Source organism: Lemur catta, chromosome 10, assembly GCF_020740605.2.
Source record: "Lemur catta isolate mLemCat1 chromosome 10, mLemCat1.pri, whole genome shotgun sequence".
NCBI lineage: Eukaryota > Metazoa > Chordata > Mammalia > Primates > Lemuridae > Lemur > Lemur catta.
The window spans coordinates 31,277,874-31,305,284 of NC_059137.1; positions in this window are offsets into that span (position 1 = coordinate 31,277,874).

A 27,411-nucleotide genomic window follows, 5' to 3' on the forward strand; every position below is an offset into this window, starting at 1 on the left:
GAAAACTCTTGTATGCTTCAGGAGGCAGGGACCAACATTAGGACAATTACGGTGAAAAGTGCTACGGAAAAATACCAAATAGTTCTCCACCTAGCGGTTCTTTCAAAAGTTGTGCCACACACCTCTTGGAAAGATCCAGTTACTCTGGCCTAGCCTTCGATTGGTCTGGAGAAGGAATCGCCGTTCCTAGCTGATGAATCAAATGATTCTGAAAGGAACGGTGAAAAGTGCGGATCCTGTTTCAGTCTTTAGACTGAAACAGGATCCGCACTATTCACCTGTCCCACAAAGGCGCACTTCTCATGTCTGGCGCTACTCCAACAAACCCAGGACTGACAGAGGCCCTGCACTTGCCACCCCAGAAAAATATCTCATCTCCAAAGAAGGATTCTTATGCTAACGGATGTAAAGGGCTCCCGTTCTTGAAACGGTGGTGAAAGGATGGTGAAATAATGCTGAAAACAATCCTATCTTCCAAGGCTCCGGTGCCAGGTTTGGGAAACACCAAGTTCCCTGGGCCTCAACAGAGGGTTCTCTGTGAAAAGCATCATAGGCTTCAGGATGCAGAGACCGACCTCATGACTATTACGGTGCAAAACGCTATGGAAATGTCCAATACTTACCAGCATACTGGTGATTTCAGAAGGGTCAGGATGAAATCTGAAGCACGATCCACACTTTTCCCACCTCAGGCAAATATGCACTTACCAACTCTGGAGGTAAACAAATCAAAGGCAGGGCTGACAGAAGCCCCGCACTTACACCCCACCCAGAAATCTCAACTACCAGGCAGGATTCTTATGCTAATGCGAGAAACCTGCTCGGGTTCTGAAAATCATGGTGAAACCACAGTGGAACACTACTTAAAGGAACACTTTCTTTGTAGTCTCTAGGACCAACTATTGGAAATGCCAAGTTTACTGGGCCTCAGCCTGCTTTCGTCTGTGAAAACTCTCGTATGCTTAAGGATGGAGAGACCAATTTAGGACAATTAGGGTGAAAAGTGCTACGGAAAAATACCAAATAGTTCTCCACCTAGGGGTTCTTTCAAAAGTTGTGCCACACACCTCTTAGAAACATCGAGTTACATTGGCCTAGCCTTCGATTGGTCTGGAGAAGGAATCACCGTTCCTAGCTGATGAATCAAATGATTCTGAAAGGAACGGTGAAAAGTGCGGATCCTGTTTCATTCTTTAGACTGAAACAGGATCCGCACTATTCACCTGTCCCACAGAGGCGCACTTCTCATGTCTGGCGCTACTCCAACAAACCCAGGATTGACAGAGGCCCTGCACTTGCCACCCGAGAAAAATATCTCATCTCCAAAGAAGGATTCTTACGTTAATGGTTGAAAAGGGCTCCCGTTCTTGAAACGGTGGTGACACGATGGTGAAATAATACTGAAAACAATCCTATCTTCCAAGGCTGCGGTGCCAGGTATGGGAAATACCAGGTTCCCTGGGCCTCAGCAGAGGGTTCTCTGCTAAAAGCGTCATAGGCTTCAGGTTGCAGAGACGGACCTCATGACTATTACGGTGCAAAACGCTATGGAAATGGCAAATAATTGCCGGCATACTGGTGAATTCAAGAGGGTCAGGATGAAATCTGAAGCACGATCTACACTTTTCCCACCTCAGGCAAATATGCACTTACCAACTCTGGAGGTAAAGAAATCAAAGGCAGGGATGACAGAAGCCCCGCACTTACACCCCACCCAGAAATCTCAACTACCAGGCAGGATTCTTATGCTAATGCGAGAAACCTGCTCGAGTTCTGAAAATCATGGTGAAACCACAGTGGAATAATACTTAAAAGAACACTTTCCTTGTAGTCTCTAGGACCACCTACTGGAAATGCCACGTTTACTGGGCCTCAGCCTGCTTTCGTCTGTGAAAACTCTTGTATGCTTCAGGAGGCAGAGACCAACATTAGGACAATTACGGTGAAAAGTGCTACGGAAAAATACCAAATAGTTCTCCACCTAGCGGTTCTTTCAAAAGTTGTGCCACACACCTCTTGGAAAGATCCAGTTACTCTGGCCTAGCCTTCGATTGGTCTGGAGAAGGAATCGCCGTTCCTAGCTGATGAATCAAATGATTCTGAAAGGAACGGTGAAAAGTGCGGATCCTGTTTCAGTCTTTAGACTGAAACAGGATCCGCACTATTCACCTGTCCCACAAAGGCGCACTTCTCATGTCTGGCGCTACTCCAACAAACCCAGGACTGACAGAGGCCCTGCACTTGCCACCCCAGAAAAATATCTCATCTCCAAAGAAGGATTCTTATGCTAACGGATGTAAAGGGCTCCCGTTCTTGAAACGGTGGTGAAAGGATGGTGAAATAATGCTGAAAACAATCCTATCTTCCAAGGCTCCGGTGCCAGGTTTGGGAAACACCAAGTTCCCTGGGCCTCAACAGAGGGTTCTCTGTGAAAAGCATCATAGGCTTCAGGATGCAGAGACCGACCTCATGACTATTACGGTGGAAAAGGCTATGGAAATGTCCAATACTTACCAGCATACTGGTGATTTCAGAAGGGTCAGGATGAAATCTGAAGCACGATCCACACTTTTCCCACCTCAGGCAAATATGCACTTACCAACTCTGGAGGTAAACAAATCAAAGGCAGGGCTGACAGAAGCCCCGCACTTACACCCCACCCAGAAATCTCAACTACCAGGCAGGATTCTTATGCTAATGCGAGAAACCTGCTCGGGTTCTGAAAATCATGGTGAAACCACAGTGGAACACTACTTAAAAGAACACTTTCTTTGTAGTCTCTAGGACCAACTATTGGAAATGCCAAGTTTACTGGGCCTCAGCCTGCTTTCGTCTGTGAAAACTCTCGTATGCTTAAGGATGGAGAGACCAATTTAGGACAATTAGGGTGAAAAGTGCTACGGAAAAATACCAAATAGTTTTCCACCTAGCGGTTCTTTCAAAAGTTGTGCCACACACCTCTTAGAAACATCGAGTTACATTGGCCTAGCCTTCGATTGGTCTGGAGAAGGAATCACCGTTCCTAGCTGATGAATCAAATGATTCTGAAAGGAACGGTGAAAAGTGCGGATCCTGTTTCAGTCTTTAGACTGAAACAGGATCCGCACTATTCACCTGTCCCACAGAGGCGCACTTCTCATGTCTGGCGCTACTCCAACAAACCCAGGATTGACAGAGGCCCTGCACTTGCCACCCGAGAAAAATATCTCATCTCCAAAGAAGGATTCTTACGTTAATGGTTGAAAAGGGCTCCCGTTCTTGAAACGGTGGTGACACGATGGTGAAATAATACTGAAAACAATCCTATCTTCCAAGGCTGCGGTGCCAGGTATGGGAAATACCAGGTTCCCTGGACCTCAGCAGAGGGTTCTCTGCTAAAAGCGTCATAGGCTTCAGGTTGCAGAGACGGACCTCATGACTATTACGGTGCAAAACGCTATGGAAATGGCAAATAATTGCCGGCATACTGGTGAATTCAAGAGGGTCAGGATGAAATCTGAAGCACGATCTACACTTTTCCCACCTCAGGCAAATATGCACTTACCAACTCTGGAGGTAAAGAAATCAAAGGCAGGGATGACAGAAGCCCCGCACTTACACCCCACCCAGAAATCTCAACTACCAGGCAGGATTCTTATGCTAATGCGAGAAACCTGCTCGAGTTCTGAAAATCATGGTGAAACCACAGTGGAATAATACTTAAAAGAACACTTTCCTTGTAGTCTCTAGGACCACCTACTGGAAATGCCAAGTTTACTGGGCCTCAGCCTGCTTTCGTCTGTGAAAACTCTTGTATGCTTCAGGAGGCAGAGACCAACATTAGGACAATTACGGTGAAAAGTGCTACGGAAAAATACCAAATAGTTCTCCACCTAGCGGTTCTTTCAAAAGTTGTGCCACACACCTCTTGGAAAGATCCAGTTACTCTGGCCTAGCCTTCGATTGGTCTGGAGAAGGAATCGCCGTTCCTAGCTGATGAATCAAATGATTCTGAAAGGAACGGTGAAAAGTGCGGATCCTGTTTCAGTCTTTAGACTGAAACAGGATCCGCACTATTCACCTGTCCCACAAAGGCGCACTTCTCATGTCTGGCGCTACTCCAACAAACCCAGGACTGACAGAGGCCCTGCACTTGCCACCCCAGAAAAATATCTCATCTCCAAAGAAGGATTCTTGTGCTAACGGATGTAAAGGGCTCCCGTTCTTGAAACGGTGGTGAAAGGATGGTGAAATAATGCTGAAAACAATCCTATCTTCCAAGGCTCCGGTGCCAGGTTTGGGAAACACCAAGTTCCCTGGGCCTCAACAGAGGGTTCTCTGTGAAAAGCATCATAGGCTTCAGGATGCAGAGACCGACCTCATGACTATTACGGTGCAAAACGCTATGGAAATGTCCAATACTTACCAGCATACTGGTGATTTCAGAAGGGTCAGGATGAAATCTGAAGCACGATCCACACTTTTCCCACCTCAGGCAAATATGCACTTACCAACTCTGGAGGTAAACAAATCAAAGGCAGGGCTGACAGAAGCCCCGCACTTACACCCCACCCAGAAATCTCAACTACCAGGCAGGATTCTTATGCTAATGCGAGAAACCTGCTCGGGTTCTGAAAATCATGGTGAAACCACAGTGGAACACTACTTAAAAGAACACTTTCTTTGTAGTCTCTAGGACCAACTATTGGAAATGCCAAGTTTACTGGGCCTCAGCCTGCTTTCGTCTGTGAAAACTCTCGTATGCTTAAGGATGGAGAGACCAATTTAGGACAATTAGGGTGAAAAGTGCTACGGAAAAATACCAAATAGTTCTCCACCTAGCGGTTCTTTCAAAAGTTGTGCCACACACCTCTTAGAAACATCGAGTTACATTGGCCTAGCCTTCGATTGGTCTGGAGAAGGAATCACCGTTCCTAGCTGATGAATCAAATGATTCTGAAAGGAACGGTGAAAAGTGCGGATCCTGTTTCAGTCTTTAGACTGAAACAGGATCCGCACTATTCACCTGTCCCACAGAGGCGCACTTCTCATGTCTGGCGCTACTCCAACAAACCCAGGATTGACAGAGGCCCTGCACTTGCCACCCGAGAAAAATATCTCATCTCCAAAGAAGGATTCTTACGTTAATGGTTGAAAAGGGCTCCCGTTCTTGAAACGGTGGTGACACGATGGTGAAATAATACTGAAAACAATCCTATCTTCCAAGGCTGCGGTGCCAGGTATGGGAAATACCAGGTTCCCTGGACCTCAGCAGAGGGTTCTCTGCTAAAAGCGTCATAGGCTTCAGGTTGCAGAGACGGACCTCATGACTATTACGGTGCAAAACGCTATGGAAATGGCAAATAATTGCCGGCATACTGGTGAATTCAAGAGGGTCAGGATGAAATCTGAAGCACGATCTACACTTTTCCCACCTCAGGCAAATATGCACTTACCAACTCTGGAGGTAAAGAAATCAAAGGCAGGGATGACAGAAGCCCCGCACTTACACCCCACCCAGAAATCTCAACTACCAGGCAGGATTCTTATGCTAATGCGAGAAACCTGCTCGAGTTCTGAAAATCATGGTGAAACCACAGTGGAATAATACTTAAAAGAACACTTTCCTTGTAGTCTCTAGGACCACCTACTGGAAATGCCAAGTTTACTGGGCCTCAGCCTGCTTTCGTCTGTGAAAACTCTTGTATGCTTCAGGAGGCAGAGACCAACATTAGGACAATTACGGTGAAAAGTGCTACGGAAAAATACCAAATAGTTCTCCACCTAGCGGTTCTTTCAAAAGTTGTGCCACACACCTCTTGGAAAGATCCAGTTACTCTGGCCTAGCCTTCGATTGGTCTGGAGAAGGAATCGCCGTTCCTAGCTGATGAATCAAATGATTCTGAAAGGAACGGTGAAAAGTGCGGATCCTGTTTCAGTCTTTAAGACTGAAACAGGATCCGCACTATTCACCTGTCCCACAAAGGCGCACTTCTCATGTCTGGCGCTAGTCCAACAAACCCAGGACTGACAGAGGCCCTGCACTTGCCACCCCAGAAAAATATCTCATCTCCAAAGAAGGATTCTTATGCTAACGGATGTAAAGGGCTCCCGTTCTTGAAACGGTGGTGAAAGGATGGTGAAATAATGCTGAAAACAATCCTATCTTCCAAGGCTCCGGTGCCAGGTTTGGGAAACACCAAGTTCCCTGGGCCTCAACAGAGGGTTCTCTGTGAAAAGCATCATAGGCTTCAGGATGCAGAGACCGACCTCATGACTATTACGGTGCAAAACGCTATGGAAATGTCCAATACTTACCAGCATACTGGTGATTTCAGAAGGGTCAGGATGAAATCTGAAGCACGATCCACACTTTTCCCACCTCAGGCAAATATGCAGTTACCAACTCTGGAGGTAAAGAAATCAAAGGCAGGGATGACAGAAGCCCCGCACTTACACCCCACCCAGAAATCTCAACTACCAGGCAGGATTCTTATGCTAATGCGAGAAACCTGCTCGAGTTCTGAAAATCATGGTGAAACCACAGTGGAATAATACTTAAAAGAACACTTTCCTTGTAGTCTCTAGGACCACCTACTGGAAATGCCAAGTTTACTGGGCCTCAGCCTGCTTTCGTCTGTGAAAACTCTTGTATGCTTCAGGAGGCAGAGACCAACATTAGGACAATTACGGTGAAAAGTGCTACGGAAAAATACCAAATAGTTCTCCACCTAGCGGTTCTTTCAAAAGTTGTGCCACACACCTCTTGGAAAGATCCAGTTACTCTGGCCTAGCCTTCCATTGGTCTGGAGAAGGAATCGCCGTTCCTAGCTGATGAATCAAATGATTCTGAAAGGAACGGTGAATACTGCGGATCCTGTTTCAGTCTTTAGACTGAAACAGGATCCGCACTATTCACCTGTCCCACAAAGGCGCACTTCTCATGTCTGGCGCTACTCCAACAAACCCAGGACTGACAGAGGCCCTGCACTTGCCACCCCAGAAAAATATCTCATCTCCAAAGAAGGATTCTTATGCTAACGGATGTAAAGGGCTCCCGTTCTTGAAACGGTGGTGAAAGGATGGTGAAATAATGCTGAAAACAATCCTATCTTCCAAGGCTCCGGTGCCAGGTTTGGGAAACACCAAGTTCCCTGGGCCTCAACAGAGGGTTCTCTGTGAAAAGCATCATAGGCTTCAGGATGCAGAGACCGACCTCATGACTATTACGGTGCAAAACGCTATGGAAATGTCCAATACTTACCAGCATACTGGTGATTTCAGAAGGGTCAGGATGAAATCTGAAGCACGATCCACACTTTTCCCACCTCAGGCAAATATGCACTTACCAACTCTGGAGGTAAACAAATCAAAGGCAGGGCTGACAGAAGCCCCGCACTTACACCCCACCCAGAAATCTCAACTACCAGGCAGGATTCTTATGCTAATGCGAGAAACCTGCTCGGGTTCTGAAAATCATGGTGAAACCACAGTGGAACACTACTTAAAAGAACACTTTCTTTGTAGTCTCTAGGACCAACTATTGGAAATGCCAAGTTTACTGGGCCTCAGCCTGCTTTCGTCTGTGAAAACTCTCGTATGCTTAAGGATGGAGAGACCAATTTAGGACAATTAGGGTGAAAAGTGCTACGGAAAAATACCAAATAGTTCTCCACCTAGGGGTTCTTTCAAAAGTTGTGCCACACACCTCTTAGAAACATCGAGTTACATTGGCCTAGCCTTCGATTGGTCTGGAGAAGGAATCACCGTTCCTAGCTGATGAATCAAATGATTCTGAAAGGAACGGTGAAAAGTGCGGATCCTGTTTCAGTCTTTAGACTGAAACAGGATCCGCACTATTCACCTGTCCCACAGAGGCGCACTTCTCATGTCTGGCGCTACTCCAACAAACCCAGGATTGACAGAGGCCCTGCACTTGCCACCCGAAAAAAATATCTCATCTCCAAAGAAGGATTCTTACGTTAATGGTTGAAAAGGGCTCCCGTTCTTGAAACGGTGGTGACACGATGGTGAAATAATACTGAAATCAATCCTATCTTCCAAGGCTGCGGTGCCAGGTATGGGAAATACCAGGTTCCCTGGGCCTCAGCAGAGGGTTCTCTGCTAAAAGCGTCATAGGCTTCAGGTTGCAGAGACGGACCTCATGACTATTACGGTGCAAAACGCTATGGAAATGGCAAATAATTGCCGGCATACTGGTGAATTCAAGAGGGTCAGGATGAAATCTGAAGCACGATCTACACTTTTCCCACCTCAGGCAAATATGCAGTTACCAACTCTGGAGGTAAAGAAATCAAAGGCAGGGATGACAGAAGCCCCGCACTTACACCCCACCCAGAAATCTCAACTACCAGGCAGGATTCTTATGCTAATGCGAGAAACCTGCTCGAGTTCTGAAAATCATGGTGAAACCACAGTGGAATAATACTTAAAAGAACACTTTCCTTGTAGTCTCTAGGACCACCTACTGGAAATGCCAAGTTTACTGGGCCTCAGCCTGCTTTCGTCTGTGAAAACTCTTGTATGCTTCAGGAGGCAGAGACCAACATTAGGACAATTACGGTGAAAAGTGCTACGGAAAAATACCAAATAGTTCTCCACCTAGCGGTTCTTTCAAAAGTTGTGCCACACACCTCTTGGAAAGATCCAGTTACTCTGGCCTAGCCTTCCATTGGTCTGGAGAAGGAATCGCCGTTCCTAGCTGATGAATCAAATGATTCTGAAAGGAACGGTGAATAGTGCGGATCCTGTTTCAGTCTTTAGACTGAAACAGGATCCGCACTATTCACCTGTCCCACAAAGGCGCACTTCTCATGTCTGGCGCTAGTCCAACAAACCCAGGACTGACAGAGGCCCTGCACTTGCCACCCCAGAAAAATATCTCATCTCCAAAGAAGGATTCTTATGCTAACGGATGTAAAGGGCTCCCGTTCTTGAAACGGTGGTGAAAGGATGGTGAAATAATGCTGAAAACAATCCTATCTTCCAAGGCTCCGGTGCCAGGTTTGGGAAACACCAAGTTCCCTGGGCCTCAACAGAGGGTTCTCTGTGAAAAGCATCATAGGCTTCAGGATGCAGAGACCGACCTCATGACTATTACGGTGCAAAACGCTATGGAAATGTCCAATACTTACCAGCATACTGGTGATTTCAGAAGGGTCAGGATGAAATCTGAAGCACGATCCACACTTTTCCCACCTCAGGCAAATATGCACTTACCAACTCTGGAGGTAAACAAATCAAAGGCAGGGCTGACAGAAGCCCCGCACTTACACCCCACCCAGAAATCTCAACTACCAGGCAGGATTCTTATGCTAATGCGAGAAACCTGCTCGGGTTCTGAAAATCATGGTGAAACCACAGTGGAACACTACTTAAAAGAACACTTTCTTTGTAGTCTCTAGGACCAACTATTGGAAATGCCAAGTTTACTGGGCCTCAGCCTGCTTTCGTCTGTGAAAACTCTCGTATGCTTAAGGATGGAGAGACCAATTTAGGACAATTAGGGTGAAAAGTGCTACGGAAAAATACCAAATAGTTCTCCACCTAGCGGTTCTTTCAAAAGTTGTGCCACACACCTCTTAGAAACATCGAGTTACATTGGCCTAGCCTTCGATTGGTCTGGAGAAGGAATCACCGTTCCTAGCTGATGAATCAAATGATTCTGAAAGGAACGGTGAAAAGTGCGGATCCTGTTTCAGTCTTTAGACTGAAACAGGATCCGCACTATTCACCTGTCCCACAGAGGCGCACTTCTCATGTCTGGCGCTACTCCAACAAACCCAGGATTGACAGAGGCCCTGCACTTGCCACCCGAGAAAAATATCTCATCTCCAAAGAAGGATTCTTACGTTAATGGTTGAAAAGGGCTCCCGTTCTTGAAACGGTGGTGACACGATGGTGAAATAATACTGAAAACAATCCTATCTTCCAAGGCTGCGGTGCCAGGTATGGGAAATACCAGGTTCCCTGGACCTCAGCAGAGGGTTCTCTGCTAAAAGCGTCATAGGCTTCAGGTTGCAGAGACGGACCTCATGACTATTACGGTGCAAAACGCTATGGAAATGGCAAATAATTGCCGGCATACTGGTGAATTCAAGAGGGTCAGGATGAAATCTGAAGCACGATCTACACTTTTCCCACCTCAGGCAAATATGCACTTACCAACTCTGGAGGTAAAGAAATCAAAGGCAGGGATGACAGAAGCCCCGCACTTACACCCCACCCAGAAATCTCAACTACCAGGCAGGATTCTTATGCTAATGCGAGAAACCTGCTCGAGTTCTGAAAATCATGGTGAAACCACAGTGGAATAATACTTAAAAGAACACTTTCCTTGTAGTCTCTAGGACCACCTACTGGAAATGCCAAGTTTACTGGGCCTCAGCCTGCTTTCGTCTGTGAAAACTCTTGTATGCTTCAGGAGGCAGAGACCAACATTAGGACAATTACGGTGAAAAGTGCTACGGAAAAATACCAAATAGTTCTCCACCTAGCGGTTCTTTCAAAAGTTGTGCCACACACCTCTTGGAAAGATCCAGTTACTCTGGCCTAGCCTTCGATTGGTCTGGAGAAGGAATCGCCGTTCCTAGCTGATGAATCAAATGATTCTGAAAGGAACGGTGAAAAGTGCGGATCCTGTTTCAGTCTTTTGACTGAAACAGGATCCGCACTATTCACCTGTCCCACAAAGGCGCACTTCTCATGTCTGGCGCTACTCCAACAAACCCAGGACTGACAGAGGCCCTGCACTTGCCACCCCAGAAAAATATCTCATCTCCAAAGAAGGATTCTTGTGCTAACGGATGTAAAGGGCTCCCGTTCTTGAAACGGTGGTGAAAGGATGGTGAAATAATGCTGAAAACAATCCTATCTTCCAAGGCTCCGGTGCCAGGTTTGGGAAACACCAAGTTCCCTGGGCCTCAACAGAGGGTTCTCTGTGAAAAGCATCATAGGCTTCAGGATGCAGAGACCGACCTCATGACTATTACGGTGCAAAACGCTATGGAAATGTCCAATACTTACCAGCATACTGGTGATTTCAGAAGGGCCAGGATGAAATCTGAAGCACGATCCACACTTTTCCCACCTCAGGCAAATATGCACTTACCAACTCTGGAGGTAAACAAATCAAAGGCAGGGCTGACAGAAGCCCCGCACTTACACCCCACCCAGAAATCTCAACTACCAGGCAGGATTCTTATGCTAATGCGAGAAACCTGCTCGGGTTCTGAAAATCATGGTGAAACCACAGTGGAACACTACTTAAAAGAACACTTTCTTTGTAGTCTCTAGGACCAACTATTGGAAATGCCAAGTTTACTGGGCCTCAGCCTGCTTTCGTCTGTGAAAACTCTCGTATGCTTAAGGATGGAGAGACCAATTTAGGACAATTAGGGTGAAAAGTGCTACGGAAAAATACCAAATAGTTCTCCACCTAGCGGTTCTTTCAAAAGTTGTGCCACACACCTCTTAGAAACATCGAGTTACATTGGCCTAGCCTTCGATTGGTCTGGAGAAGGAATCACCGTTCCTAGCTGATGAATCAAATGATTCTGAAAGGAACGGTGAAAAGTGCGGATCCTGTTTCAGTCTTTAGACTGAAACAGGATCCGCACTATTCACCTGTCCCACAGAGGCGCACTTCTCATGTCTGGCGCTACTCCAACAAACCCAGGATTGACAGAGGCCCTGCACTTGCCACCCGAGAAAAATATCTCATCTCCAAAGAAGGATTCTTACGTTAATGGTTGAAAAGGGCTCCCGTTCTTGAAACGGTGGTGACACGATGGTGAAATAATACTGAAAACAATCCTATCTTCCAAGGCTGCGGTGCCAGGTATGGGAAATACCAGGTTCCCTGGACCTCAGCAGAGGGTTCTCTGCTAAAAGCGTCATAGGCTTCAGGTTGCAGAGACGGACCTCATGACTATTACGGTGCAAAACGCTATGGAAATGGCAAATAATTGCCGGCATACTGGTGAATTCAAGAGGGTCAGGATGAAATCTGAAGCACGATCTACACTTTTCCCACCTCAGGCAAATATGCACTTACCAACTCTGGAGGTAAAGAAATCAAAGGCAGGGATGACAGAAGCCCCGCACTTACACCCCACCCAGAAATCTCAACTACCAGGCAGGATTCTTATGCTAATGCGAGAAACCTGCTCGAGTTCTGAAAATCATGGTGAAACCACAGTGGAATAATACTTAAAAGAACACTTTCCTTGTAGTCTCTAGGACCACCTACTGGAAATGCCAAGTTTACTGGGCCTCAGCCTGCTTTCGTCTGTGAAAACTCTTGTATGCTTCAGGAGGCAGAGACCAACATTAGGACAATTACGGTGAAAAGTGCTACGGAAAAATACCAAATAGTTCTCCACCTAGCGGTTCTTTCAAAAGTTGTGCCACACACCTCTTGGAAAGATCCAGTTACTCTGGCCTAGACTTCCATTGGTCTGGAGAAGGAATCGCCGTTCCTAGCTGATGAATCAAATGATTCTGAAAGGAACGGTGAAAAGTGCGGATCCTGTTTCAGTCTTTAGACTGAAACAGGATCCGCACTATTCACCTGTCCCACAAAGGCGCACTTCTCATGTCTGGCGCTACTCCAACAAACCCAGGACTGACAGAGGCCCTGCACTTGCCACCCCAGAAAAATATCTCATCTCCAAAGAAGGATTCTTGTGCTAACGGATGTAAAGGGCTCCCGTTCTTGAAACGGTGGTGAAAGGATGGTGAAATAATGCTGAAAACAATCCTATCTTCCAAGGCTCCGGTGCCAGGTTTGGGAAACACCAAGTTCCCTGGGCCTCAACAGAGGGTTCTCTGTGAAAAGCATCATAGGCTTCAGGATGCAGAGACCGACCTCATGACTATTACGGTGCAAAACGCTATGGAAATGTCCAATACTTACCAGCATACTGGTGATTTCAGAAGGGCCAGGATGAAATCTGAAGCACGATCCACACTTTTCCCACCTCAGGCAAATATGCACTTACCAACTCTGGAGGTAAACAAATCAAAGGCAGGGCTGACAGAAGCCCCGCACTTACACCCCACCCAGAAATCTCAACTACCAGGCAGGATTCTTATGCTAATGCGAGAAACCTGCTCGGGTTCTGAAAATCATGGTGAAACCACAGTGGAACACTACTTAAAAGAACACTTTCTTTGTAGTCTCTAGGACCAACTATTGGAAATGCCAAGTTTACTGGGCCTCAGCCTGCTTTCGTCTGTGAAAACTCTCGTATGCTTAAGGAGGCAGAGACCAATTTAGGACAATTAGGGTGAAAAGTGCTACGGAAAAATACCAAATAGTTCTCCACCTAGCGGTTCTTTCAAAAGTTGTGCCACACACCTCTTAGAAACATCGAGTTACATTGGCCTAGCCTTCGATTGGTCTGGAGAAGGAATCACCGTTCCTAGCTGATGAATCAAATGATTCTGAAAGGAACGGTGAAAAGTGCGGATCCTGTTTCAGTCTTTAGACTGAAACAGGATCCGCACTATTCACCTGTCCCACAGAGGCGCACTTCTCATGTCTGGCGCTACTCCAACAAACCCAGGATTGACAGAGGCCCTGCACTTGCCACCCGAGAAAAATATCTCATCTCCAAAGAAGGATTCTTACGTTAATGGTTGAAAAGGGCTCCCGTTCTTGAAACGGTGGTGACACGATGGTGAAATAATACTGAAAACAATCCTATCTTCCAAGGCTGCGGTGCCAGGTATGGGAAATACCAGGTTCCCTGGACCTCAGCAGAGGGTTCTCTGCTAAAAGCGTCATAGGCTTCAGGTTGCAGAGACGGACCTCATGACTATTACGGTGCAAAACGCTATGGAAATGGCAAATAATTGCCGGCATACTGGTGAATTCAAGAGGGTCAGGATGAAATCTGAAGCACGATCTACACTTTTCCCACCTCAGGCAAATATGCACTTACCAACTCTGGAGGTAAAGAAATCAAAGGCAGGGATGACAGAAGCCCCGCACTTACACCCCACCCAGAAATCTCAACTACCAGGCAGGATTCTTATGCTAATGCGAGAAACCTGCTCGAGTTCTGAAAATCATGGTGAAACCACAGTGGAATAATACTTAAAAGAACACTTTCCTTGTAGTCTCTAGGACCACCTACTGGAAATGCCAAGTTTACTGGGCCTCAGCCTGCTTTCGTCTGTGAAAACTCTTGTATGCTTCAGGAGGCAGAGACCAACATTAGGACAATTACGGTGAAAAGTGCTACGGAAAAATACCAAATAGTTCTCCACCTAGCGGTTCTTTCAAAAGTTGTGCCACACACCTCTTGGAAAGATCCAGTTACTCTGGCCTAGCCTTCCATTGGTCTGGAGAAGGAATCGCCGTTCCTAGCTGATGAATCAAATGATTCTGAAAGGAACGGTGAAAAGTGCGGATCCTGTTTCAGTCTTTAGACTGAAACAGGATCCGCACTATTCACCTGTCCCACAAAGGCGCACTTCTCATGTCTGGCGCTACTCCAACAAACCCAGGACTGACAGAGGCCCTGCACTTGCCACCCCAGAAAAATATCTCATCTCCAAAGAAGGATTCTTGTGCTAACGGATGTAAAGGGCTCCCGTTCTTGAAACGGTGGTGAAAGGATGGTGAAATAATGCTGAAAACAATCCTATCTTCCAAGGCTCCGGTGCCAGGTTTGGGAAACACCAAGTTCCCTGGGCCTCAACAGAGGGTTCTCTGTGAAAAGCATCATAGGCTTCAGGATGCAGAGACCGACCTCATGACTATTACGGTGCAAAACGCTATGGAAATGTCCAATACTTACCAGCATACTGGTGATTTCAGAAGGGTCAGGATGAAATCTGAAGCACGATCCACACTTTTCCCACCTCAGGCAAATATGCACTTACCAACTCTGGAGGTAAACAAATCAAAGGCAGGGCTGACAGAAGCCCCGCACTTACACCCCACCCAGAAATCTCAACTACCAGGCAGGATTCTTATGCTAATGCGAGAAACCTGCTCGGGTTCTGAAAATCATGGTGAAACCACAGTGGAACACTACTTAAAAGAACACTTTCTTTGTAGTCTCTAGGACCAACTATTGGAAATGCCAAGTTTACTGGGCCTCAGCCTGCTTTCGTCTGTGAAAACTCTCGTATGCTTAAGGATGGAGAGACCAATTTAGGACAATTAGGGTGAAAAGTGCTACGGAAAAATACCAAATAGTTCTCCACCTAGCGGTTCTTTCAAAAGTTGTGCCACACACCTCTTAGAAACATCGAGTTACATTGGCCTAGCCTTCGATTGGTCTGGAGAAGGAATCACCGTTCCTAGCTGATGAATCAAATGATTCTGAAAGGAACGGTGAAAAGTGCGGATCCTGTTTCAGTCTTTAGACTGAAACAGGATCCGCACTATTCACCTGTCCCACAGAGGCGCACTTCTCATGTCTGGCGCTACTCCAACAAACCCAGGATTGACAGAGGCCCTGCACTTGCCACCCGAGAAAAATATCTCATCTCCAAAGAAGGATTCTTACGTTAATGGTTGAAAAGGGCTCCCGTTCTTGAAACGGTGGTGACACGATGGTGAAATAATACTGAAAACAATCCTATCTTCCAAGGCTGCGGTGCCAGGTATGGGAAATACCAGGTTCCCTGGACCTCAGCAGAGGGTTCTCTGCTAAAAGCGTCATAGGCTTCAGGTTGCAGAGACGGACCTCATGACTATTACGGTGCAAAACGCTATGGAAATGGCAAATAATTGCCGGCATACTGGTGAATTCAAGAGGGTCAGGATGAAATCTGAAGCACGATCTACACTTTTCCCACCTCAGGCAAATATGCACTTACCAACTCTGGAGGTAAAGAAATCAAAGGCAGGGATGACAGAAGCCCCGCACTTACACCCCACCCAGAAATCTCAACTACCAGGCAGGATTCTTATGCTAATGCGAGAAACCTGCTCGAGTTCTGAAAATCATGGTGAAACCACAGTGGAATAATACTTAAAAGAACACTTTCCTTGTAGTCTCTAGGACCACCTACTGGAAATGCCAAGTTTACTGGGCCTCAGCCTGCTTTCGTCTGTGAAAACTCTTGTATGCTTCAGGAGGCAGAGACCAACATTAGGACAATTACGGTGAAAAGTGCTACGGAAAAATACCAAATAGTTCTCCACCTAGCGGTTCTTTCAAAAGTTGTGCCACACACCTCTTGGAAAGATCCAGTTACTCTGGCCTAGCCTTCGATTGGTCTGGAGAAGGAATCGCCGTTCCTAGCTGATGAATCAAATGATTCTGAAAGGAACGGTGAAAAGTGCGGATCCTGTTCCAGTCTTTAAGACTGAAACAGGATCCGCACTATTCACCTGTCCCACAAAGGCGCACTTCTCATGTCTGGCGCTAGTCCAACAAACCCAGGACTGACAGAGGCCCTGCACTTGCCACCCCAGAAAAATATCTCATCTCCAAAGAAGGATTCTTATGCTAACGGATGTAAAGGGCTCCCGTTCTTGAAACGGTGGTGAAAGGATGGTGAAATAATGCTGAAAACAATCCTATCTTCCAAGGCTCCGGTGCCAGGTTTGGGAAACACCAAGTTCCCTGGGCCTCAACAGAGGGTTCTCTGTGAAAAGCATCATAGGCTTCAGGATGCAGAGACCGACCTCATGACTATTACGGTGCAAAACGCTATGGAAATGTCCAATACTTACCAGCATACTGGTGATTTCAGAAGGGTCAGGATGAAATCTGAAGCACGATCCACACTTTTCCCACCTCAGGCAAATATGCACTTACCAACTCTGGAGGTAAACAAATCAAAGGCAGGGATGACAGAAGCCCCGCACTTACACCCCACCCAGAAATCTCAACTACCAGGCAGGATTCTTATGCTAATGCGAGAAACCTGCTCGGGTTCTGAAAATCATGGTGAAACCACAGTGGAACACTACTTAAAAGAACACTTTCTTTGTAGTCTCTAGGACCAACTATTGGAAATGCCAAGTTTACTGGGCCTCAGCCTGCTTTCGTCTGTGAAAACTCTCGTATGCTTAAGGATGGAGAGACCAATTTAGGACAATTAGGGTGAAAAGTGCTACGGAAAAATACCAAATAGTTCTCCACCTAGGGGTTCTTTCAAAAGTTGTGCCACACACCTCTTAGAAACATCGAGTTACATTGGCCTAGCCTTCGATTGGTCTGGAGAAGGAATCACCGTTCCTAGCTGATGAATCAAATGATTCTGAAAGGAACGGTGAAAAGTGCGGATCCTGTTTCAGTCTTTAGACTGAAACAGGATCCGCACTATTCACCTGTCCCACACAGGCGCACTTCTCATGTCTGGCGCTAGTCCAACAAACCCAGGATTGACAGAGGCCCTGCACTTGCCACCCGAGAAAAATATCTCATCTCCAAAGAAGGATTCTTACGTTAATGGTTGAAAAGGGCTCCCGTTCTTGAAACGGTGGTGACACGATGGTGAAATAATACTGAAAACAATCCTATCTTCCAAGGCTGCGGTGCCAGGTATGGGAAATACCAGGTTCCCTGGGCCTCAGCAGAGGGTTCTCTGCTAAAAGCGTCATAGGCTTCAGGTTGCAGAGACGGACCTCATGACTATTACGGTGCAAAACGCTATGGAAATGGCAAATAATTGCCGGCATACTGGTGAATTCAAGAGGGTCAGGATGAAATCTGAAGCACGATCTACACTTTTCCCACCTCAGGCAAATATGCACTTACCAACTCTGGAGGTAAAGAAATCAAAGGCAGGGATGACAGAAGCCCCGCACTTACACCCCACCCAGAAATCTCAACTACCAGGCAGGATTCTTATGCTAATGCGAGAAACCTGCTCGAGTTCTGAAAATCATGGTGAAACCACAGTGGAATAATACTTAAAAGAACACTTTCCTTGTAGTCTCTAGGACCACCTACTGGAAATGCCACGTTTACTGGGCCTCAGCCTGCTTTCGTCTGTGAAAACTCTTGTATGCTTCAGGAGGCAGAGACCAACATTAGGACAATTACGGTGAAAAGTGCTACGGAAAAGTACCAAATAGTTCTCCACCTAGCGGTTCTTTCAAAAGTTGTGCCACACACCTCTTGGAAAGATCCAGTTACTCTGGCCCAGCCTGCGATTGGTCTGGAAAAGGAATCGCCATTCCTAGCTGATGAATCAAATGATTCTGAAAGGAACGGTGAAAAGTGCGGATCCTGTTTCAGTCTTTAGACTGAAACAGGATCCGCACTATTCACCTGTCCCACAAAGGCGCACTTCTCATGTCTGGCGCTACTCCAACAAACCCAGGACTGACAGAGGCCCTGCACTTGCCACCCCAGAAAAATATCTCATCTCCAAAGAAGGATTCTTATGCTAACGGATGAAAAGGGCTCCCATTCTTGAAACGGTGGTGACACGATGGTGAAATAATACTGAAAACAATCCTATCTTCCAAGGCTGCGGTGCCAGGTATGGGAAATACCAGGTTCCCTGGGCCTCAGCAGAGGGTTCTCTGCTAAAAGTGTCATAGGCTTCAGGTTGCAGAGACGGACCTCATGACTATTACGGTGCAAAACGCTATGGAAATGGCAAATAATTGCCGGCATACTGGTGAATTCAAGAGGGTCAGGATGAAATCTGAAGCACGATCTACACTTTTCCCACCTCAGGCAAATATGCACTTACCAACTCTGGAGGTAAAGAAATCAAAGGCAGGGATGACAGAAGCCCCGCACTTACACCCCACCCAGAAATCTCAACTACCAGGCAGGATTCTTATGCTAATGCGAGAAACCTGCTCGAGTTCTGAAAATCATGGTGAAACCACAGTGGAATAATACTTAAAAGAACACTTTCCTTGTAGTCTCTAGGACCACCTACTGGAAATGCCAAGTTTACTGGGCCTCAGCCTGCTTTCGTCTGTGAAAACTCTTGTATGCTTCAGGAGGCAGAGACCAACATTAGGACAATTACGGTGAAAAGTGCTACGGAAAAATACCAAATAGTTCTCCACCTAGCGGTTCTTTCAAAAGTTGTGCCACACACCTCTTGGAAAGATCCAGTTACTCTGGCCTAGCCTTCCATTGGTCTGGAGAAGGAATCGCCGTTCCTAGCTGATGAATCAAATGATTCTGAAAGGAACGGTGAAAAGTGCGGATCCTGTTTCAGTCTTTAGACTGAAACAGGATCCGCACTATTCACCTGTCCCACAAAGGCGCACTTCTCATGTCTGGCGCTAGTCCAACAAACCCAGGACTGACAGAGGCCCTGCACTTGCCACCCCAGAAAAATATCTCATCTCCAAAGAAGGATTCTTATGCTAACGGATGTAAAGGGCTCCCGTTCTTGAAACGGTGGTGAAAGGATGGTGAAATAATGCTGAAAACAATCCTATCTTCCAAGGCTCCGGTGCCAGGTTTGGGAAACACCAAGTTCCCTGGGCCTCAACAGAGGGTTCTCTGTGAAAAGCATCATAGGCTTCAGGATGCAGAGACCGACCTCATGACTATTACGGTGCAAAACGCTATGGAAATGTCCAATACTTACCAGCATACTGGTGATTTCAGAAGGGTCAGGATGAAATCTGAACCACGATCCACACTTTTCCCACCTCAGGCAAATATGCACTTACCAACTCTGGAGGTAAACAAATCAAAGGCAGGGCTGACAGAAGCCCCGCACTTACACCCCACCCAGAAATCTCAACTACCAGGCAGGATTCTTATGCTAATGCGAGAAACCTGCTCGGGTTCTGAAAATCATGGTGAAACCACAGTGGAACACTACTTAAAAGAACACTTTCTTTGTAGTCTCTAGGACCAACTATTGGAAATGCCAAGTTTACTGGGCCTCAGCCTGCTTTCGTCTGTGAAAACTCTCGTATGCTTAAGGATGGAGAGACCAATTTAGGACAATTAGGGTGAAAAGTGCTACGGAAAAATACCAAATAGTTCTCCACCTAGCGGTTCTTTCAAAAGTTGTGCCACACACCTCTTAGAAACATCGAGTTACATTGGCCTAGCCTTCGATTGGTCTGGAGAAGGAATCACTGTTCCTAGCTGATGAATCAAATGATTCTGAAAGGAACGGTGAAAAGTGCGGATCCTGTTTCAGTCTAAAGACTGAAACAGGATCCGCACTATTCACCTGTCCCACAGAGGCGCACTTCTCATGTCTGGCGCTACTCCAACAAACCCAGGATTGACAGAGGCCCTGCACTTGCCACCCGAGAAAAATATCTCATCTCCAAAGAAGGATTCTTACGTTAATGGTTGAAAAGGGCTCCCGTTCTTGAAACGGTGGTGACACGATGGTGAAATAATACTGAAAACAATCCTATCTTCCAAGGCTGCGGTGCCAGGTATGGGAAATACCAGGTTCCCTGGGCCTCAGCAGAGGGTTCTCTGCTAAAAGCGTCATAGGCTTCAGGTTGCAGAGACGGACCTCATGACTATTACGGTGCAAAACGCTATGGAAATGGCAAATAATTGCCGGCATACTGGTGAATTCAAGAGGGTCAGGATGAAATCTGAAGCACGATCTACACTTTTCCCACCTCAGGCAAATATGCACTTACCAACTCTGGAGGTAAACAAATCAAAGGCAGGGATGACAGAAGCCCCGCACTTACACCCCACCCAGAAATCTCAACTACCAGGCAGGATTCTTATGCTAATGCGAGAAACCTGCTCGGGTTCTGAAAATCATGGTGAAACCACAGTGGAACACTACTTAAAAGAACACTTTCTTTGTAGTCTCTAGGACCAACTATTGGAAATGCCAAGTTTACTGGGCCTCAGCCTGCTGTCGTCTGTGAAAACTCTCGTATGCTTAAGGATGGAGAGACCAATTTAGGACAATTAGGGTGAAAAGTGCTACGGAATAATACCAAATAGTTCTCCACCTAGGGGTTCTTTCAAAAGTTGTGCCACACACCTCTTAGAAACATCCAGTTACATTGGCCTAGCCTTCGATTGGTCTGGAGAAGGAATCACCGTTCCTAGCTGATGAATCAAATGATTCTGAAAGGAACGGTGAAAAGTGCGGATCCTGTTTCAGTCTTTAGACTGAAACAGGATCCGCACTATTCACCTGTCCCACAAAGGCGCACTTCTCATGTCTGGCGCTACTCCAACAAACCCAGGATTGACAGAGGCCCTGCACTTGCCACCCCAGAAAAATATCTCATCTCCAAAGAAGGATTCTTACGTTAATGGTTGAAAAGGGCTCCCGTTCTTGAAACGGTGGTGACACGATGGTGAAATAATACTGAAAACAATCCTATCTTCCAAGGCTGCGGTGCCAGGTACGGGAAATACCAGGTTCCCTGGGCCTCAGCAGAGGGTTCTCTGCTAAAAGCGTCATAGGCTTCAGGTTGCAGAGACGGACCTCATGACTATTACGGTGCAAAACGCTATGGAAATGGCAAATAATTGCCGGCATACTGGTGAATTCAAGAGGGTCAGGATGAAATCTGAAGCACGATCTACACTTTTCCCACCTCAGGCAAATATGCACTTACCAACTCTGGAGGTAAAGAAATCAAAGGCAGGGATGACAGAAGCCCCGCACTTACACCCCACCCAGAAATCTCAACTACCAGGCAGGATTCTTATGCTAATGCGAGAAACCTGCTCGAGTTCTGAAAATCATGGTGAAACCACAGTGGAATAATACTTAAAAGAACACTTTCCTTGTAGTCTCTAGGACCACCTACTGGAAATGCCACGTTTACTGGGCCTCAGCCTGCTTTCGTCTGTGAAAACTCTTGTATGCTTCAGGAGGCAGAGACCAACATTAGGACAATTACGGTGAAAAGTGCTACGGAAAAATACCAAATAGTTCTCCACCTAGCGGTTCTTTCAAAAGTTGTGCCACACACCTCTTGGAAAGATCCAGTTACTCTGGCCTAGCCTTCGATTGGTCTGGAGAAGGAATCGCCGTTCCTAGCTGATGAATCAAATGATTCTGAAAGGAACGGTGAAAAGTGCGGATCCTGTTTCAGTCTTTAGACTGAAACAGGATCCGCACTATTCACCTGTCCCACAAAGGCGCACTTCTCATGTCTGGCGCTACTCCAACAAACCCAGGACTGACAGAGGCCCTGCACTTGCCACCCCAGAAAAATATCTCATCTCCAAAGAAGGATTCTTATGCTAACGGATGTAAAGGGCTCCCGTTCTTGAAACGGTGGTGAAAGGATGGTGAAATAATGCTGAAAACAATCCTATCTTCCAAGGCTCCGGTGCCAGGTTTGGGAAACACCAAGTTCCCTGGGCCTCAACAGAGGGTTCTCTGTGAAAAGCATCATAGGCTTCAGGATGCAGAGACCGACCTCATGACTATTACGGTGCAAAACGCTATGGAAATGTCCAATACTTACCAGCATACTGGTGATTTCAGAAGGGTCAGGATGAAATCTGAAGCACGATCCACACTTTTCCCACCTCAGGCAAATATGCACTTACCAACTCTGGAGGTAAACAAATCAAAGGCAGGGCTGACAGAAGCCCCGCACTTACACCCCACCCAGAAATCTCAACTACCAGGCAGGATTCTTATGCTAATGCGAGAAACCTGCTCGAGTTCTGAAAATCATGGTGAAACCACAGTGGAACACTACTTAAAAGAACACTTTCTTTGTAGTCTCTAGGACCAACTATTGGAAATGCCAAGTTTACTGGGCCTCAGCCTGCTTTCGTCTGTGAAAACTCTCGTATGCTTAAGGATGGAGAGACCAATTTAGGACAATTAGGGTGAAAAGTGCTACGGAAAAATACCAAATAGTTCTCCACCTAGGGGTTCTTTCAAAAGTTGTGCCACACACCTCTTAGAAACATCGAGTTACATTGGCCTAGCCTTCGATTGGTCTGGAGAAGGAATCACCGTTCCTAGCTGATGAATCAAATGATTCTGAAAGGAACGGTGAAAAGTGCGGATCCTGTTTCAGTCTTTAGACTGAAACAGGATCCGCACTATTCACCTGTCCCACACAGGCGCACTTCTCATGTCTGGCGCTAGTCCAACAAACCCAGGATTGACAGAGGTTCTGCACTTGCCACCCCAGAAAAATATCTCATCTCCAAAGAAGGATTCTTACGTTAATGGTTGAAAAGGGCTCCCGTTCTTGAAACGGTGGTGACACGATGGTGAAATAATACTGAAAACAATCCTATCTTCCAAGGCTGCGGTGCCAGGTATGGGAAATACCAGGTTCCCTGGGCCTCAGCAGAGGGTTCTCTGCTAAAAGCGTCATAGGCTTCAGGTTGCAGAGACGGACCTCATGACTATTACGGTGCAAAACGCTATGGAAATGGCAAATAATTGCCGGCATACTGGTGAATTCAAGAGGGTCAGGATGAAATCTGAAGCACGATCTACACTTTTCCCACCTCAGGCAAATATGCACTTACCAACTCTGGAGGTAAAGAAATCAAAGGCAGGGATGACAGAAGCCCCGCACTTACACCCCACCCAGAAATCTCAACTACCAGGCAGGATTCTTATGCTAATGCGAGAAACCTGCTCGAGTTCTGAAAATCATGGTGAAACCACAGTGGAATAATACTTAAAAGAACACTTTCCTTGTAGTCTCTAGGACCACCTACTGGAAATGCCAAGTTTACTGGGCCTCAGCCTGCTTTCGTCTGTGAAAACTCTTGTATGCTTCAGGAGGCAGAGACCAACATTAGGACAATGACGGTGAAAAGTGCTTCGGAAAAATACCAAATAGTTCTCCACCTAGCGGTTCTTTCAAAAGTTGTGCCACACACCTCTTGGAAAGATCCAGTTACTCTGGCCTAGCCTTCGATTGGTCTGGAGAAGGAATCGCCGTTCCTAGCTGATGAATCAAATGATTCTGAAAGGAACGGTGAAAAGTGCGGATCCTGTTTCAGTCTTTAGACTGAAACAGGATCCGCACTATTCACCTGTCCCACAAAGGCGCACTTCTCATGTCTGGCGCTAGTCCAACAAACCCAGGACTGACAGAGGCCCTGCACTTGCCACCCCAGAAAAATATCTCATCTCCAAAGAAGGATTCTTATGCTAACGGATGTAAAGGGCTCCCGTTCTTGAAACGGTGGTGAAAGGATGGTGAAATAATGCTGAAAACAATCCTATCTTCCAAGGCTCCGGTGCCAGGTTTGGGAAACACCAAGTTCCCTGGGCCTCAACAGAGGGTTCTCTGTGAAAAGCATCATAGGCTTCAGGATGCAGAGACCGACCTCATGACTATTACGGTGCAAAACGCTATGGAAATGTCCAATACTTACCAGCATACTGGTGATTTCAGAAGGGTCAGGATGAAATCTGAAGCACGATCCACACTTTTCCCACCTCAGGCAAATATGCACTTACCAACTCTGGAGGTAAACAAATCAAAGGCAGGGCTGACAGAAGCCCCGCACTTACACCCCACCCAGAAATCTCAACTACCAGGCAGGATTCTTATGCTAATGCGAGAAACCTGCTCGGGTTCTGAAAATCATGGTGAAACCACAGTGGAACACTACTTAAAAGAACACTTTCTTTGTAGTCTCTAGGACCAACTATTGGAAATGCCAAGTTTACTGGGCCTCAGCCTGCTGTCGTCTGTGAAAACTCTCGTATGCTTAAGGATGGAGAGACCAATTTAGGACAATTAGGGTGAAAAGTGCTACGGAAAAATACCAAATAGTTCTCCACCTAGGGGTTCTTTCAAAAGTTGTGCCACACACCTCTTAGAAACATCGAGTTACATTGGCCTAGCCTTCGATTGGTCTGGAGAAGGAATCACCGTTCCTAGCTGATGAATCAAATGATTCTGAAAGGAACGGTGAAAAGTGCGGATCCTGTTTCAGTCTTTAGACTGAAACAGGATCCGCACTATTCACCTGTCCCACAAAGGCGCACTTCTCATGTCTGGCGCTAGTCCAACAAACCCAGGATTGACAGAGGCCCTGCACTTGCCACCCGAGAAAAATATCTCATCTCCAAAGAAGGATTCTTACGTTAATGGTTGAAAAGGGCTCCCGTTCTTGAAACGGTGGTGACACGATGGTGAAATAATACTGAAAACAATCCTATCTTCCAAGGCTGCGGTGCCAGGTATGGGAAATACCAGGTTCCCTGGGCCTCAGCAGAGGGTTCTCTGCTAAAAGCGTCATAGGCTTCAGGTTGCAGAGACGGACCTCATGACTATTACGGTGCAAAACGCTATGGAAATGGCAAATAATTGCCGGCATACTGGTGAATTCAAGAGGGTCAGGATGAAATCTGAAGCACGATCTACACTTTTCCCACCTCAGGCAAATATGCACTTACCAACTCTGGAGGTAAAGAAATCAAAGGCAGGGATGACAGAAGCCCCGCACTTACACCCCACCCAGAAATCTCAACTACCAGGCAGGATTCTTATGCTAATGCGAGAAACCTGCTCGAGTTCTGAAAATCATGGTGAAACCACAGTGGAATAATACTTAAAAGAACACTTTCCTTGTAGTCTCTAGGACCGCCTACTGGAAATGCCACGTTTACTGGGCCTCAGCCTGCTTTCGTCTGTGAAAACTCTTGTATGCTTCAGGAGGCAGGGACCAACATTAGGACAATTACGGTGAAAAGTGCTACGGAAAAATACCAAATAGTTCTCCACCTAGCGGTTCTTTCAAAAGTTGTGCCACACACCTCTTGGAAAGATCCAGTTACTCTGGCCTAGCCTTCGATTGGTCTGGAGAAGGAATCGCCGTTCCTAGCTGATGAATCAAATGATTCTGAAAGGAACGGTGAAAAGTGCGGATCCTGTTTCAGTCTTTAGACTGAAACAGGATCCGCACTATTCACCTGTCCCACAAAGGCGCACTTCTCATGTCTGGCGCTAGTCCAACAAACCCAGGACTGACAGAGGCCCTGCACTTGCCACCCCAGAAAAATATCTCATCTCCAAAGAAGGATTCTTATGCTAACGGATGTAAAGGGCTCCCGTTCTTGAAACGGTGGTGAAAGGATGGTGAAATAATGCTGAAAACAATCCTATCTTCCAAGGCTCCGGTGCCAGGTTTGGGAAACACCAAGTTCCCTGGGCCTCAACAGAGGGTTCTCTGTGAAAAGCATCATAGGCTTCAGGATGCAGAGACCGACCTCATGACTATTACGGTGCAAAACGCTATGGAAATGTCCAATACTTACCAGCATACTGGTGATTTCAGAAGGGTCAGGATGAAATCTGAAGCACGATCCACACTTTTCCCACCTCAGGCAAATATGCACTTACCAACTCTGGAGGTAAACAAATCAAAGGCAGGGCTGACAGAAGCCCCGCACTTACACCCCACCCAGAAATCTCAACTACCAGGCAGGATTCTTATGCTAATGCGAGAAACCTGCTCGGGTTCTGAAAATCATGGTGAAACCACAGTGGAACACTACTTAAAGGAACACTTTCTTTGTAGTCTCTAGGACCAACTATTGGAAATGCCAAGTTTACTGGGCCTCAGCCTGCTGTCGTCTGTGAAAACTCTCGTATGCTTAAGGATTGAGAGACCAATTTAGGACAATTAGGGTGAAAAGTGCTACGGAAAAATACCAAATAGTTCTCCACCTAGGGGTTCTTTCAAAAGTTGTGCCACACACCTCTTAGAAACATCGAGTTACATTGGCCTAGCCTTCGATTGGTCTGGAGAAGGAATCACCGTTCCTAGCTGATGAATCAAATGATTCTGAAAGGAACGGTGAAAAGTGCGGATCCTGTTTCATTCTTTAGACTGAAACAGGATCCGCACTATTCACCTGTCCCACAGAGGCGCACTTCTCATGTCTGGCGCTACTCCAACAAACCCAGGATTGACAGAGGCCCTGCACTTGCCACCCGAGAAAAATATCTCATCTCCAAAGAAGGATTCTTACGTTAATGGTTGAAAAGGGCTCCCGTTCTTGAAACGGTGGTGACACGATGGTGAAATAATACTGAAAACAATCCTATCTTCCAAGGCTGCGGTGCCAGGTATGGGAAATACCAGGTTCCCTGGGCCTCAGCAGAGGGTTCTCTGCTAAAAGCGTCATAGGCTTCAGGTTTCAGAGACGGACCTCATGACTATTACGGTGCAAAACGCTATGGAAATGGCAAATAATTGCCGGCATACTGGTGAATTCAAGAGGGTCAGGATGAAATCTGAAGCACGATCTACACATTTCCCACCTCAGGCAAATTTATGCACTTACCAACTCTGGAGGTAAAGAAATCAAAGGCAGGGATGACAGAAGCCCCGCACTTACACCCCACCCAGAAATCTCAACTACCAGGCAGGATTCTTATGCTAATGCGAGAAACCTGCTCGAGTTCTGAAAATCATGGTGAAACCACAGTGGAATAATACTTAAAAGAACACTTTCCTTGTAGTCTCTAGGACCGCCTACTGGAAATGCCACGTTTACTGGGCCTCAGCC